Source organism: Mesoplodon bidens, assembly GCF_964165515.1.
Source record: "Mesoplodon bidens genome assembly, chromosome: 17".
NCBI lineage: Eukaryota > Metazoa > Chordata > Mammalia > Artiodactyla > Ziphiidae > Mesoplodon > Mesoplodon bidens.
Window position 1 is genome coordinate 20,710,879 of NC_138174.1, and position 17,409 is coordinate 20,728,287.

General features: G+C 38.7%; 1 protein-coding gene across 1 annotated transcript in view; it reads left to right on the plus strand.

The window, feature by feature from the left end:
- ZC3H13 (zinc finger CCCH-type containing 13) overlaps positions 1-17,409 on the plus strand; it is a 137,194-nt gene that overhangs the window by 26,477 nt on the left and 93,308 nt on the right. The window contains exons 7-9 of the transcript XR_014013597.1: positions 5,215-5,325; positions 7,778-7,871; positions 14,994-15,196. The gene's annotated coding sequence lies outside the window, so the exon portion shown is untranslated. The remainder of the gene's footprint in view (positions 1-5,214; positions 5,326-7,777; positions 7,872-14,993; positions 15,197-17,409) is intronic.

Consider the following 17,409-nt stretch of genomic DNA (forward strand, 5'->3'; position numbering starts at 1 on the left):
AGGCGGACTCCCAACCACTGCGCCACCAGGGAAGCCCTGTATTTCTAATTGTCATGAGAATAACAGTTTATTTCAAAATCTCCCATTCATAGTGTCTTATATGCCTTTATGTACTAATTTATTCTCTGTTGAATGGTTATTGGTTAATTTCTTGGCAGGCCTTGTTGTTGTTGTCCAGGATTGTAAGAAAGACAAAGCTTCAGCATCCCCCAGGCAAAGAGAGCTGAGTAATCATCTGTCACAGGTCCAGCTGATAGGAATTAGTCGAGCCTTTATCTCCTGCCCTCTAAGTGCTCCCTTGCTCTTGTGCTCTCCTCTGGCACCCTCCATCCTCATCTTTCTTCTTGCTTTTTGTTTTTGTTTTTGTTTTAAAAAGTAAGACAGTGATTTTAATTATGTTACTTATCTTACTGGTGAGTCATTCCTTCAACAAATATTTATGTATTGTCTTTGTGTGTCAGGCATAATTTCTGTAGCGACCAGCCTCATGAACAGTGATTCATTCACTAGATATAAAACCATGACTGTAAATATATTTATAGAATACTGTGAAAACTCATCAGATAACACATGCTTGGAGAGTCCCATGATACACAGATAAAAAATTAATAGTAAAGAATTAGATCCATGAACATGATCAACTTGGTTGAAAATGTTATTTTAAAAAAATTATGTCTTTAAACAGTTGATATACTGTCAGAATTATGAGGCTTATAGAGTTCTAGAAGTTATTTCAGTGACATGATTAGATATTTAGATGGCCTACTTTTGAAATATAAATAACTGGATAAATGTCACATCTGAAAATATTTTTATAAGTAACGTTTTACAAAGTTAATTAAGAACATTTCCTTGATTTCTCTGTATCTATGTAACCCTATCCCCACCCCTGCCTTTTTATTGAAGTATAGTTGATTTACAATGTTATGTTAGTTTCAGGTGTACAGCAAATAGATTCATATATATATATAAATGTTCTTTTTCAAATTCTATTCCCTCATAGATTATTAGAAAATATTGAGTATAGTTCCCTGTGCTCTACAGTAGGTTCCTGCTGGCTATCTATTTTATATATAGTAGTGTATATATGTCAATCCCAAACTCCTAATTTATCCCTCCCCTCATTTCCCCTTTGGTAACTGTAAGTTTGTTTTCTATGTCTGTGTATGTAACCCTACCGTTAGTCCCCACATGCCTGAAGGAAACACAGGTTTGCCCAGTTAGCAAGTTCAACCCAGTCTTTCCCTTAGCCAATCAGGAAGATACCTCAGGTCGTGAGGATTCTGCAACATTACCTGGCTAATCCGTTCAGGTTGGTCTTCCATCGGGGTCCACTTCTCCTCTTGCAGGCATTAAGAAGTCCCCTTATCGCATTTTCCCTCTATCCTTCCATTTTCTAAGCCTCTCCCCTGAGATCATGGTCTCATCCTGCCGTTGCTCCTCAGATTGTCACCAATTCCCACTTGCTCTGGACCCTCATCTTCCTTAATTGTGGACCTAAACAGGCTCACCACCAGTCCAGATGGTGCCTTTGTGCAGAATCAAACAGCTAGCTATCCACATGCAAAAGAATGAATTCAGACTCCTACCTCATACTATATGCAAATATTAATGCAAAAATGGGTCAGACACCTAAATTTAAAAAATTAATTTGTGGGGCTTCCCTGGTGGCGCAGTGGTTGAGAATCTGCCTGCTAATGCAGGGGACACGGGTTCGAGTCCTGGTCTGGGAAGATCCCACATGCCGCGGAGCAACTAAGCCCGTGAGCCACAGCTACTGAGCCTGCGCGTCTGGAGCCTGTGCTCCGCAACAAGAGAGGCCGCGATAGTGAGAGGCCCGCACACCGTGATGAAGAGTGGCCCCCGCTTGCCACAACTAGAGAAAGCCCTCGCACAGAAACAAAAACCCAACACAGCCATAAATAAATAAATAAATAAATAAAATTTAAAAAAAAAATTAATTTGTAAAATTCTTAGAAGAAAACATAGAAGTAGTAAATCTTTGGGACTTTGGATTAGGCAATGAGTTATTAGATATGACACCAAAAGCACAAGCAACCAAGGAGAAAAAGAGATAAATGGGACTTTACCAAAATTAAAAACCTTTGTGCTTTTCCAGGGACACTATCAAGAAAGTTAGAAGACAACTCACAGAATGGGAGAAAATTTTTGCAAATCATATATATGATCAGGGACTCATATCCAAAATATATAAATAACTTTTACAAATAAACAGTAAGAAGACAAATAAAAGGCAATCTTGAATGGGCAAAATATCTGAAAGGACAATTCTCCAAAGAAGATATACAAATAGCCAATAAGCATTATGAAAATATGCTCAACATCATTAGTCATTAGGGAAATATGAATCAAAACCACAATGAGATACCACTTCATACCCACCAGGATGGCTAAAATTTTAAAAAGACAGATAATAGCAAATATTGGTAAGAGTGCGGAAAAATTGGAACTCTCATCCATTGCTGTTGGGATCATAAAATGGTGCAGACACTTTAGAAAACAGTTTGGCAGTTCCTCAAAAGTTTAAGCATAGAGTTACCATTTGACCCTGCAATTCCACTCCTAGGTGTATAGCCAAGAGACTTGAACACGTATGTTTACAAATGTTCAAAGCAACATTATTCATAAGTCAAAAAGTGGAAACAATCCAAACGTCCATCAGCTTATGAGTGGGTGGATAAATAAAAAGTGGTATATCCTTACGATGGAATACCATTCAGCAATGAAAAGGAATGAAGTACTGATTCATGCTACCACATGGATGAATCTTGAAAACGTTATGCTAAGTGATAGAAGCCAGACACAAAAGGCCATATATTTTATTATTCCACTTACATGAAATGTCCAGAATGGGCAGCTCCACAGAGACAGAAAGTTGATTCGTGGTTGCCAGGCTGGGGGAAGAGGAGAAAGGAGAAGGGGGGTAATTCCTAATGGCTAAGGGGTTTTTGGGTTTTGGTGTTGGTGGGCGGGGTGATAAAAATATTCTACAATCAGATAGTGGTGATGGTTGCATAACTCTGTGATATAAAATCCACTGAATTGTGCACTTAAAATGGTGAATTTTCTGGCATGTGAATTATATCTCAATAAAGCTGTTAAAAGCTAGACACCCCTTCTTCTGGGATTTCAGCTGCAACCACACATGAAAGTAGGGCTTGACACACAGAGTATAGGCTATATTTCAGCCCGCACTCACTCATTCTGTTTGGAGCCCTGCTTCTGAGACAAGAAAGTCTCAGACTAACATTGATCATCTCTCAGAGACTAACTTTTTCCTGAAAGACTCCCATCCAACCATTGCTAAAGTAGGAAAGAAATACAGAGAGTGAAAAGGACAAAAAAAAAACCAACCATAGCACATCTATTAAAATTTCAGCAAACATTGTAGAAATAAAAATGATAAATGCTTTATTATTTGAAAGAAAATAAGATCTCCTAATCTTTTTTTTCTGATAATGAATGCCACATTATTACTGAGAAATGACTAACATAAATTTACAAATTTGTAGCATAAAAATGTATTTAACTAGTCGCTCAACTATTTAAAAGATTGCCTCTTTCATTCTATAAAATTACTTCCTTTTCATTAAGTTTTTGTTTCTGACCTATAGTAGATTAAAAAGTAACTTGTACTTTTGCTTTCCTTTCTCCCATATTTAATAAGTGGTTATCTATGGCAAATAATTTAAATTTGACTATTGTGGTTGTTCTAGGAAAATATGGATATAATGTTTTAAATATTTAAAGAAAAGATGGTAAAGTTTTAGCTATAGCAAAGGTAAGATTTAAAAGACATTTTTCTTGGATATTAACCCCTTATTGGTCATATCATTTGCAAATATTTTCTCACATTCAGTAGTTTGTCTCCTAGTTTTGTCGATGGTTTCCTTTTTTCTTTTTTTTTGTGAACCACTGTATTGTACACCTGTAACTTATATAAAATTGTACAGCAACTATACTTCAATTTTTAAAAAAGACATTTTCTTTTTATCAACAGTGAAAAAATACTTAACAAAGTCTTTTGAGTAAAGTTTAAATCAACAACTAATTGTGAACTAATCCACAAATTAAAATGTAACAATGTTGCCACAAATGAAGAATTTATACCAAAGCTTAGTCCTGGATGAAATGATCTAACTGGCTGAAATTTGTCTTTGTGCTTCTGCTACGTCTATATTTGGTCATTTTGGAGTGAACTTCTCAGTCGTTGGAATGTGGATGTCCTTGGATCATGTTAAAATATGTGACCCTAAGCTGGGTATGAGTCTAAAGCACAGAAGAGCAGTGTCAGATGATATCTGTTACGAAACTCATAGCCAGTACCTAGGAAAAGCTAACACTGGCTTTAAAGCCAAATGATCTGATGCTTGGGAAACAAACTCGATTCTAGCAAAAATTTAGCTCACAACTTATAAGGACAATGCAGAAAATATTATCTAGACATGTGTGGGAATAAGACAAGGTTAGTCTAAGCTTTGATTGAGATGGATTATTGTGAAAAGAGTGGAAATATAGGTGTTTGTTTCCTTAAATCTTTGTAGTGGTCTTTAGGCTTTAATAAAGAATTCCTTTTGTTCCTTGAAGGAAGTTTTAGAAAATAGATGGTTGAATTTTCTGCCTCCATAAATAGAAAGACCAATTGTCCCATGTCCAGGGCATTTACCACCACTTGGCAACATAGTACCCTAAGTTCAGACTTTTCAAGGAATTAATACTCTTCTTGAAAGTTGAATCTGCAAATCTAAACATCTCAAAAATTTTTTTAATAAAAAAATAGACTAAGTTTAGTGGATGTTAACTAGACGGATATTAACTAGACTTATTGTGGTGATCACTTCACTATATACACAAATTTGAATCATTATATTATACACCTTAAATTAATACAGTTGACCCTTGAACAATGCAGGGGTGAGGGGTGCCAACCCTCCCTACACTTGAAAATCCATGTATAACTTTACAGTCAGCCCTCCATATCCACAGTTCTGCATCTGTGGATTCAATGAGCTGCAGATCATGTAGTACTATAAAAATCTGAAAAAAATCTGCATACAAGTGGACCCACACAGTTCAAACCTGTGTTGTTCAAGGATTATATGCCAATTATATCTCAGTTAAAGAAGAAGACACAGACTAAGTTTAGAAGGACATAAAAGATATATCATCAAATATACTTGGTTTAATTTATAGGTAACTCGTTTCTATGGGAAAGAAAATCTGCCTACCAGTCTCCTGAGGCACATGGATTTCTATGTTATGCCGGTGGTTAACGTGGATGGTTATGACTACACATGGAAAAAGGTAGGTGAAGGTAAAGAAAACAAAATGGGTACAGGACACATAGGCTGAATTATTTATAGAATCCTGGACCCTGGCATAATGGTTTTATTATGAAAAAAATTTTTTAATTCATTATGGAAAAGTTCAAACATATGAGTGGGAATAATTGTATGGTAAACTCCATGTACCCATTACACAGCCAATCAACTCATAGCCAATCTTTTTTCATCTATATCCCCAACTCCCTTCTATCTTACCCATATTATTTTGAAGCAAATCTCAGATACCATATCATTTCATCAATAAATATTTCAGTATGCCTCTCTAAAAGAGGTCTTAAAATAAATAACGGTACAATTATACCTAAAAATGAACAATAATTATTTACTAGCATAAGATTTCCAAGCAGTGTTTAAATTTCCAATTGTATCATAACTTTTTAAAAAGTTTATTTCTTTGGTTCAGGATCCAAATAAGGATAATATATTGTGATTGGTTTATAGCTTTTATTTTTATTTTAATCTGTAGATTCTCTCTCCATCTCTCTTTTTCTCTATTTCCTTGCAATTTTTTCATTGAAGAAAAGAGCTTCCTGTTGTCTGGATTTGCTAATTGCTTTGCCATGTTCCTTTGTCCTCTGTATTTTCTAAAACTTGATATTTGGATTCTAGAAGCTTTATAAGATTCAGGTTTGACGTTTTTGGCAAGAGTACTTCATTGTGATAGTGTGTTCTCCCAACAGGAGGTGCACAATGTCTGGCTGTATCTCTTTTTGTGATGTTAGCTACCCTGATACGCAGTGCCTACATCCATTCATTCTTACTAGGAATCGATTGAGTGGTATTTTGATCGTAAAATTATGAATTGCAAGTATTAGAACAGCATTCTAACCAAACGTGCATTGTAGCAGAATTGCATTCTAACCAATATGCAAATTTAATCCTAGTACCCTTTAACCCAATCATGAACATAAGTATGAATATCATGGTCCGTCTCATCTATACTGGAAACCGTTACTATTTCTAATCCATCAACATCATGATTCATGTAAAATTACTCAAGTGATATGAAGTACAGTCCTTTCTAATTTAATGTGGGGCACATAAAAACATAGTTGAACATATATGAAAAACCTACTTGAATAGCACATACAAACACTAAGGGGAATGAGAATAATTGCAGTGATTAGATACATAAGGAATTATACAGGAATTATTTTGTGTAGAGGGTAATTTAAGCAGAAGAGATAGGAATAGTGAAGGAGATTGATGAAAAAGTCATCTCAGGGAAGAGGAATACTGTGAGCAAAAGTTTGTCCGTAGGAGTGAGCAAACCCTGAACTAAGTAAATGAGAAATACCTAGTATGTACCTAACACAAAACTGGTGTTCAATAAATGGTCACATTTGTAGGTTGCTATTACAATAAATTTATGCCTTCACTGGAATCACAGTGGAATTCAGCCACCTTTTAGATAGTCTTACTCCCCAACTGTCCTTTGTATCTTAACTCTGCCAATTAGTCCCTGAAGTGTGAGAACTTGATTTCCTCAGAACAACTGTTGGTACCAGAATCACAGGTCTGGGGTTGGAAGCAGACTGGGAGGCTTGGCAAAAGTGTTGGTGGAATAGGGAAAAGTGTGCTATGTCATCCCAACCCAGAACTTAAACAAAGTCTGTGCAACTGTTTACATGATCAAATTCCCAGATTACCCCAAGAACCCAATGGAGTATTTCTTTTACATTTAGAAACCAGAGTTGAATCAGTATAATCAAAGGAGCCATCAGGCTAGAGGTATCTGCACACCTCTGCCTCCTATAGGTTTTAAGTGAATGTTGAGTTCAATCTAAAGAGAGCACTGAAACTCATGACTCAACAATTTTGTATTATATAATCATCAAGCTTGCTAAAAGACTTGATCTGAATTATTCCCACCACAAAAAAGAGATGATAATTTATGTGACATGATAGAGGTGCTATCCCAAAAATGGGAATCATATTACAATATGTAAATGTATCAAATCAACATGTTGGACACCTTAAATTTGTGCAATGTTATATGTCACATACATTTCAATTAAAAAAAACCTCATGACTCATAGTTTTAATTTGAGTTGAAACACCAAGTTATTTTACTTTTCGCGGAAGGAACGTAAAATGACAATGCATAAAATTAAAGGAAACAAGGCCAAATAAGAAGGCCAGTAAGCAGCCTAGCAAAACCAAATGGATTTTTTTTTGTATAGGTCAAAGCTCATGAAATATCACCATTTCAGTTGATTCAAGTTTGAGAGAACCCAGCTGAGACCTGGATAGAACAGGGGCTATGCAAGAAGTACTGTGAAGACAGTGACAGGATAAAGAGATGGGGTTGATGGAGAGAAACACAACACTGTCCACTTAGGCTTTAAAAGTCGTGTCTTTCCTGAACTGCAAACATGGCTGCCCTGGTTACCTGTGTTTTGTTTATTTAGAATCGAATGTGGAGAAAGAACCGTTCTTTTCATGAAAACAATTCTTGCATCGGAACGGACCTGAACAGGAACTTTGCCTCCAAACACTGGTGTGGTAGGTTGTTTGCTTTATTTCTAGCAAATGTCTCTTCATTTAAAAGGTGGTATTCCTAAAAGCCCATTAATTCAAACTGATTAGAGGGGAGGCCTATCTGAATCAGAAGATAATTTAAATAAGAAACGTTTTGGTTAAACGTAGTGCTATGAAGTTTGACTCAGATCAGCAAAACACCCTTACCCTGTTCCTCCCTGCCATATCCATACCTTTAAAAGAAGGAAGTTGGATTAGTTCTTTAAGGTCCCTTCTAGCTTCAAAATTCTAAAATTCTATTTCTCTGAAATCATAAGGAAGTGACCACTAAATTTCCTACTTTCATAGACAAATAACATTCATTATGAGGATATCAAAGGCTAGGGTTGGGTGGGTACCTCTTACTTTCAATTGCTTTGGAAAATATTGATTTCTATAGTGCTGCAAAACACTTTGTGGGTTTTTTTCCCCTTTGGCTTGTGGGACCTTAGTTCCCCAACCAGGGATTGAACCCATGCCCCCTGCAGTGGAAGCGTGGAGTCCTAACCAATGGACCATCCTGGAAATCCCAGAACATTTTGTTTCGTATTCACTATTCACTTTCTTAAGTTCTTTCTTTCATGAATATCGTAAAGAGAAACTTGTGTCCAGCACTGTGGGAGCTCCTTGTTCCTTGATTCCAATGAGTTAAGACACTCAGTGAACACTGATTTAGGCATTTGGGGATATTGTCTGCTCTCAGGGAGGTAGGTGTTAGTTCACCACCCCCTCACTATGTTTCATAGTTACTACATTTAAGAAACAACTACAGAGCCACACCAAACTTAACGGTGAGCTGGAATCACCCATATTTTTGTAGGTGGGAGCGTGTGACGACAAGGGAGCACAGCTATTGAAACCACAGAAACATCCTCTTCCTCCCATTCCTTTACTCTACACAGTCCTAGGTACATGATCTTCTGTATTTCCTTTTAAAAAAAGAAGTGAAAATTCATCATTTTGAAACATTTCATCATTATCCCAGAGTACATATGAAAACTTTTCGGTAGAGTACTTACCTTTTTTCTTCATTTCCTCCTTCCTCTAAGTCAGAAACCCCATGAGGGCAGGGACCACTATCCATTACCTAGTGCAGTACCTGACACACTGAGGGGTCTCTGAAAGCTATTCAAATGAACACGTGCATGAAATTAGTTGTTTTAAGAGAGCTACAGATACAGTTAGTAAACAGAGGAGAGAACAGTTGATCCTGCCTCAGGCTCAAGGGAATCACTTAGTGGTTTCTTCGTAAGAGCCGTCGTTAAGATTGTTGAGTAAAAGTGCCCACTGAGCATTCTTTCATGTGTTTGTTGGCAATCTGTATATCTCCTTTGGAGATCATTAATCATTAGAGAAATGCAAATCAAAACTACAATGAGATATCATCTCACCGGTCAGAATGGCCGTCATCAAAAAATCTACAAACAATAAATGCTGGAGAGGGTGTGGAGAAAAGGGAACCCTCTTGCACTGCTGGTGGGAATGTAAATTGATACAGCCACTATGGAGAACAGTATGGAGGTTCCTTAAAAAACTAAAAATAGAACTACCATACGACCCAGCAATCCCACTACTGGGCATATACCCTGAGAAAACCATAATTCCAAAAGAGACATGTACCAAAATGTTCATTGCAGCTCTATTTACAATAGCCAGGACATGGAAGCAACCTAAGTGTCCATCATTGGATGAATGGATAAAGAAGATGTGGCACATAGATACAATGGAATATTACTCAGCCATAAAAGGAAACAAAATTGAGTTATTTGTAGTGAGGTGGATGGACCTAGAGTCTGTCATACAGAGTGAAGTAAGTCAGAAAGAGAAAGACAAATACCGTATGCTAACACATATATATGGAATCTAAGAAAAAAAAGGTCATGAAGAACCTAGGGGTAAGACAGGAATAAAGACACAGACCTACTAGAGAACGGACTTGAGGATATGGGGAGGGGGAAGGGTAAGCTGTGACAAAGTGAGAGAGTGGCATGGACATATATACACTACCAAACGTAAAATAGCTAGCTAGTGGGAAGCAGCCGCATAGCACAGGGAGATCAGCTCGGTGGTTTATGACCACCTAGAGGGGTGGGATAGGGAGGGTGGGAGGGAGGGAGACTCAAGAGGGAAGAGATATGGGAACATATGTACATGTATAACTGATTCACTTTGTTATAAGGCGGAAACCAACACACCATTGTGAAGCAATTATACTCCAATAAAGATGTTAAAAAAAGAAGTGCCCACTGAGGTGTAAAGACTGCCACAGCAGTGATAATTGGGCAGGAAGCCAGAGAAACAGCAGCTAATATAAAAGACCTCTGAATAAATAGAGCTGGCAGTTGCTAAGTGCTGAGCAGTTTATATATTCCATCCCCTGAGTTTCATTATCTACACATCATGGACGAAGAGACCCAGACTTTAAAAGGTTAAGTCCCTTGCCCAGGAGCACAGAGCTGGGAAGCGGCAGAGCTGGGATATAAAGCCAGGCTGACTAACTCCAAGTTTGTTGAAATTCTTCTAAGTCTGACAATCACTCTTCAGTTATAAGTTCCTTTTTGGAACTTCTTTCATCCGCAAGCTCTTTTGCTGCTCTATTTTACTTAATGTTTTTCCCGGTAAAACTAGCATTACCTAATTTGTTTTGTTTTGTTTTTGTGCTACGCGGGCCTCTCACTGCCACGGCCTCTCCGCTTGCGGAGCACAGGCTCCGGACACGCAGGCCCAGCGGCCATGGCTCACGGGCCCAGCCGCTCCGCGGCATGTGGGATCTTCCCGGACCGGGGCACGAACCCGTGTCCCCTGCATCGGCAGGCGGACCCTCAACCACTGCGCCACCAGGGAAGCCCGCATTACCTAATTTGAACAGCCAAGTACTCAAGATATATTCTGTTATTGCCATTAAGAAATATCTCAGGTCCCGATTAGGCCTGGTTTTGTATGATTACATATCACAAGAGTTAAAAGCAGAAACAGAAGCAGCAAGCATATGGATAAGAGAGAGTTTCACATAAAACCAAAAAATAACAGTGAGGAACTCTTTTTCTGCCAAGTGCCCCAGCATCTCTTCAGTAATATGTGAGTAAGACAGTGAGAAAAAGGAATTACATCTAATCTTTTCCTTGTCCCTACACCTAGAATGTGCCTTTAAGATACTTTGTAAAGGATCTAAAGGAGCACCTCACTTATTAATAGGAAGTGATATATCAAGCCTACTTATTCATTTTATGTTCATTTTACCTTTCCTCTTTATTAAAATTGTGTGTGTGTGTGTGTATGTGTGTGTGTGTGTGCTGGAGATGGGAATAGGTGTAGGGGTATCTTAGTCTGCTAGGGCTGCCATAAGACAGTATCACAGACTGGAAGGCTCAAACAAGAGACATTTATTTCCTGCAGTTCTGGAGGCTGTAAGTCCAAGATCAAGGTTATCAGCAGGGTGGGTTTCTCCTGAGGCCTCTCTCCTTGGCTTGCAGATGGCCGCATTCTTGCTGTGTCCTCACATGGCCTTTTCTCTGTGTGCAAGCATCCCTGGTGTCTCTCTCTTCTTATAAGGACAAGAGCCATAGTGGATCATGGCCTTACCTTTATGACTTCATTAAACCTTTATTACCTCCTTAAAGGCCCTATCTCCAAATATAGCACATTGTGGGTTAGGGCTTCAATATATGAATTGGTGTGGGGGGGTAGAATTCAGTCCATAACAGGGGGTATTTATGAGGACCTCTGATCTCAAACTTCCTAAAACAGCTCCATGCATTTTCTGAAATATTAAGTTAAACTACACAGTTTTTGCAACTGGCATGGGATGGAAAAAATCTTTTATTTCTTTTTCTAGAGACCATGTGGTCTTTCAATTTTTTAAAAAATTGTCATAAAACATATATAACATAAAATTGCCACTTTAACCATTTTAAGTACAGTTCAGTGGCATTAAGTACATTCATGATCTTGTGCAACCATCACTACCTACCATCCATTCCCAAAACTTTTCATCATCTCAGACAGAAACTCTGTAACTGTTGAGCAATATCTCCTTATTCACCACCCATAGGAGCCTCTGGTAGTTTCTAATCTACTTTTTGTCTCTATGAGTGTGCCTACTCTAGATACTTTTTTTTTTTTTTTTTTTTGCGGTACGGGGGCCTCTCACTGTTGTGGCCTCTCCCGTTGCAGAGCACAGGCTCTGGACGCGCAGGCTCAGCGGCCATGGCTCACGGGCCCAGCCGCTCCGCAGCATGTGGGATCTTCCCGGACTGGGGCACGAACCCGTGTCCCCTGCATTGGCAGGTGGACTCTCAACCACTGTGCCACCAGGGAAGCCCTAGATACTTTTTTGATCTCATTGCCTATAGATCAAAGAATGGTTGAGCGTGAAGGGACCTGGAAGACCAAGCACCTCTTGGTATGGATAAAGAACTTAGGCTGAAAGAGATGAAATAGCTTGCCCAGATTAACATGCCTATTTAATGGCAAAACAGAATCTCAAACACAAGTCTCCTGACTCCACATGGCTCTTTCAACCAAAAGTTTGAAATCTCTAGAATCACAGTCACAAAATGAGAATTTGAGGCTACACTGTCCAGTATGGTAGCCACTAGCCACATGTGGCCATTGAGCACTTGAAATGTGGCTTGTCTGAACTGAGGTGTGCAATGAGTATAAAATACACATCAGACTTCAAAGACTTAGTATGAAAAAGCAACACAAAATATCTCATGAATAATTTTTTTATTGATTACATTTGAAATGATAAACTCTATACATATGGGGTTAAATAAATTAAAAGTATTCAAACGTAACTAAACTATCAAAAATGTTTTGTCCAATAACATTATTGATTAAAAATTGACACAAATACTTGGAAAAGCCTTGGGTGTTCAGCACATTTTCTTGGGGGCGGGGGGAATGTTTGACAAACATTAAGGCTGTTTCTGTTGCAATAAAAGGAAGAAAATAGAGCAAGCTTAAGTAAGAAAGGCAAGCTTTATGTATAAAGTAAGAAAGGCAGGCTCTGTAAGGATAATAAGGATCATGGAGTAGCGCATGGAACCCAAGGACTGGGATGCAGGCTGACCTCAGAAACAGACTAGAACTGGGCCTGGAGCACTATAAGGGGCTCAATGGCTCCTTTCTCTCCCCACCTCATCTCTGCAATGCACACTGGCCTTCTCTGTGTCCCAATCCATGTGACAATAATGATGATGATAAAGCTGATAAACAAGTTACTAAACACTCAGTATATGCCAGCACTGGGAAAAGCATTTTATAATTTATCCATTTAGTAGATAAGGAAATTGAGGTATAGATAGGTTTAAAAAAATCAAGATTGACTTGCCTCCTAGGGCATGCCCAGTAATTCTACTCTTTCTCAACCACTCTAGAATATTGATTGAAATGCAAGTGAGTGATAAACAGCTTAAATGCCAAAATAGAAGACTAGAACTTTGTAAAATTACTGTTGAGTCTTAACAATTAGCAGTGCCTTACTGGCATTTTAAAAAATAAAACAGAAGTATATTTGAAACGAAAATTTCCAACATGTTAAGAGTTGACCGTGTCAGATGCCCATCTTGTGCCACAAGTGTTTTTTTTAATGTAAAATACCCATTGAGTAAAAAGAATTTGTCTCGCTTGGTTGCTTTGGGAAGCCAGAGAGCATATGCGTATTCAGATTTCCTGCTGGGCCACGAAAGTTCTGTTGATGTTACATAGAATGGGGATTCCAAACAGTCCTTATCATGGAAGTCTAAAAGTAGTGTCCAATTTAAGGCCTCATCTTCCATTACCGTTATTCATTCCTATAAAGGACTAACTTAGAGTACATCAACTTTTGACTTATAGGTTAAAAAAAATTACCCAGGTCTTCCCTGGTGGCGCAGTGGTTGAGAGTCCGCCTGCCGATGCAGGGGACACGGGTTCGTTCCCCGGTCCGGGAAGATCCCACATGCGGCGGAGCAGCTGGGCCCGTGAGCCATGGCTGCTGAGCCTGCGTGTCCGGAGCCTGTGCTCCACAATGGGAGAGGCCACAACAATGAGAGGCCCGCGTACCGCAAAAAAAATAAAAATAAAAATAAAAATTACCCAAGCCATATAGCTATTAAATGGCAAAGACAAGATTGAAATCAAGTGATGATAGCCTCTTATTGTAAAGAATGGTTACCACCAATGGTGCCCAATTTGAGTCTCCTAAAATAAGAGCATTTACTTCACAGGTTTGCCGTAAAGATTAAATGAGATATCGCCTGTAAGTCTTAGCAGAGTTTCTGACAGATAGCTTGTGTTCTTTGGATGTCAGCTGGTGATGTTATTGTTGTTATCTTCTTTGCTTTCAAGAGAGTAGCTTGACTGAAACTAGAATCTGTGTCTTGATTTCAAGTTATCAGCGGAGGGATTCTGAATGGCCAAAGACAAGTGAGGGACCCAAACTGGGGCTGATAAACGGTTTCCAGGAGGGAAGAGTCTTTCTGGGTCAGAGGTGGCTCCCTGGGGCTCTACCGCTGTGAATTAGGTACAGAGGAGGGAAGTGATGGGAGTCAGGCTACCATCCGAAGTGATGTTTTGTATAATTTCTCAAAGGAATGAACACATATTAGTCTAGCACCAAAGATCGCCCTTCCATTTTACTTACTAAACCACTTTAGCAAGTTGGAAGTAGCCCTGAAGGCAGACTTACATATTCTGAGTTCTCAAATGAGACTTTTATGGGCTGTATTAATTAGTGATTTTTAAGCTACACATATCAGAAAAAAACAAAGTTACAATGATGAAAGAAAATGGGGTTTATTTTTCTCTTGTAACCACAAGTTTGGGGGCAGAGCTGGCATTGCTGAGACTCTCTTAGCCACTTTCTTGAGGCTGCAAGATGGCTGCCCTCAGGCAGCAACTGTTGGATGGCTTGCTATGAGGGCATGTAAATATTTGAATTCAAAATAAACATAAACAACATTTAGGGGACATTAGAAATATGTTCTTGACAGAGCTCGAGTGAATCCGTTTATCTAAAAATGTTACACCCTATATATTAGGAGAATACATGGTCAGGGAGATCACAAATTACAATAGGTTGCAATATCTACTTATGATTCCACTCCATCAATTTCACTACAGGGGAAGGTGCCTCGAGTTTCTCATGCTCGGAAACCTACTGTGGACTCTACCCTGAGTCGGAACCAGAAGTGAAGGCAGTGGCTGATTTCTTGAGAAGAAATATCAACCACATTAAAGCTTACGTCAGCATGCATTCATACTCCCAGAAGATAGTGTTTCCGTATTCCTATAGCAGAAGCAAAAGCAAAGACCACGAGGAACTAGTAAGTGCTGCTTAATTAATTTTCTCATTAGCATTTCAGAAGTAAAATAATACGTAGTTCAAGTATCAAAAACTGTGGGGGAAAATGTTCTGTAGAGGACAAAGGGGGATAGATGCTTTATATCTTGATCTAACATTTCTGAGAGTCACCCTAGGTCAGGGTTCATTGAGAGATTGTAAAGAACTGAGCCTTATTTTGAGGACATGAACTTCCGTGTAGCAGAGGGGCTCTCTAGGAAAATGTCAGACAAGCTCTTGGAACCTCAGGAGGGAACCAGTCTACCTTGACCTGATCTACATATGAAGCCATATGAACAAGGACAAGGACAAGGCTTTCTGGAATTACTGGTCTGTTTGTAGGCGCTAGCTTTCTACAACAGCCCGCCACAGATCAAGTCTTAGCACAATACTTATCGATTTGATACTAGCATTGGGAATTGTTTATACACTGACCTTCCTAACTTGCAGGGGTTTGGTCCTATTAAAAGCAACTCCAATTTCAGCACTGAGGCAAGACCTCCCTCCTTTTGTGGAATGCAGTGGATGATACAGTGAGTTCAAAGAGGACTTGCACAGTCTGCTACCCACTCATCACTTTTTGGTCCCAGATATTCTATGCTTGGGTTAATGGCAAAGGATGCAAGGGTTCTTGATGGACTGTGGCTAGGTTTGGACAAATCCTCATCCCTGATGCTCTCTAGACAATGGAAGTGCTATGGCAACACTCCACTTCTTGCCCAACGTCTGATCTTTATGTAATGGTTTGTTTCTTATTGACTTGTTTTGCTCTGGTTCTCTTAACAGAATAAACTATAGCCACATTCGGGGCTAGCAATTCCTGATGACAAATATAAAGTTATTTGCAGTTGCTAAGAATAACTCATTTAGAACAGAAACATCCTTGATAGTTATGATTCCTTTTTCCTCTCAAGGGAAAACTTTTAAGGAAAGCTCCTTTATTGGTGTTATCTTTGAAGAAGTGAGAGGATATTCATCATGATCTGGAAATAGACTTAGTGTGGTTTTGAATTATTTTTGGATTACTGTCATCACAAGTGTTTGTTGAGAGTAATTATGTGTAAAATACTGTGTTGGACATTGAAAGAAGCATCAGGTAGGACCCTGCCCTTTAAGAGATTATGATATGGTCAGGGAGCTCAGCCATTAGCAATTGTTACAGATAGCTGTACTCTAAGGTATAGTAACTACTAAGTAAGTGACACAGATGGTACAGCTCACTTCTGACTGGGATAGCTAGGGGTGGCCTCATTAATTCATTCAGAAGATAAGTGAGGGGATAAAGTCCCTGTCCCGAGGGCTTATAATCTATTAAGGTGTGACATACTGTAAAGAAAAAGGAATGATAAAGTGCCAGTGAAGTGAAGGAACAGGCACAATTTCAGCCAGATACTGAAAGATAGGATTTCTCTAAGTGGACCCAGAGGGGAAGACTTTCTAATCTGTGGCCAAGGTTCTCCCCACAGGAAGTATGTTCAGGGGAATGTAGGGGCAAAAAAAGGAAGTTGATTCCTCAGAAAGTAGATGAGGTCAGCCTGTGAAGCAGAGGTCACCTGGTCTGAATGTCAGGATAAATTTACATTTTAGTCTGTAGATCAGGGGGTTCCATTAAAACTTTTGTTTTGAGCAGAGGAATGACACATCATATCCACTGATATTCCTCAGGTCCTTCAAGGGAGAGACAGTGAATACCATGATGCTAGGGCCAATTTCAGAAAAGATCTGCATAAGCTAGAAACAAAAGTAGTGGAACAGGGGACTTGGTTACTATCCTGCAGCACACCAGGAACATAAACTTTTATATTTGATGAGTCTTTGGGAGGTATTAGACATTTTACACAAAAAGGAAATAGGGTTTGTGAGAAGGATGAGGAGGGAATCATACATTGCTGACATATGTGTATTGTTTAGAGAAGCTGGGTTTAAAGTTTGGTGAAAATTTTGTCTAGTTGTTTGCCTTTGAAATATAGTTATACTTTGTTTTACAGTATAATTTTGTTACATATACTTTGTTTTACAAAATAAATGAATTCCTAAAAAAGGCATATGAGAATTATTTTTTCTTCAACTTAAATAAAATTTCAATATATTGGAAGAGTCTGTGTCTAAAGCCACCCAACTGTGAGTTCCGTAAAGAGTAAAACATTTTTAAAAGTTAATTTATTCTTCTCAATTTATCTCTTGGATAAATGCAGA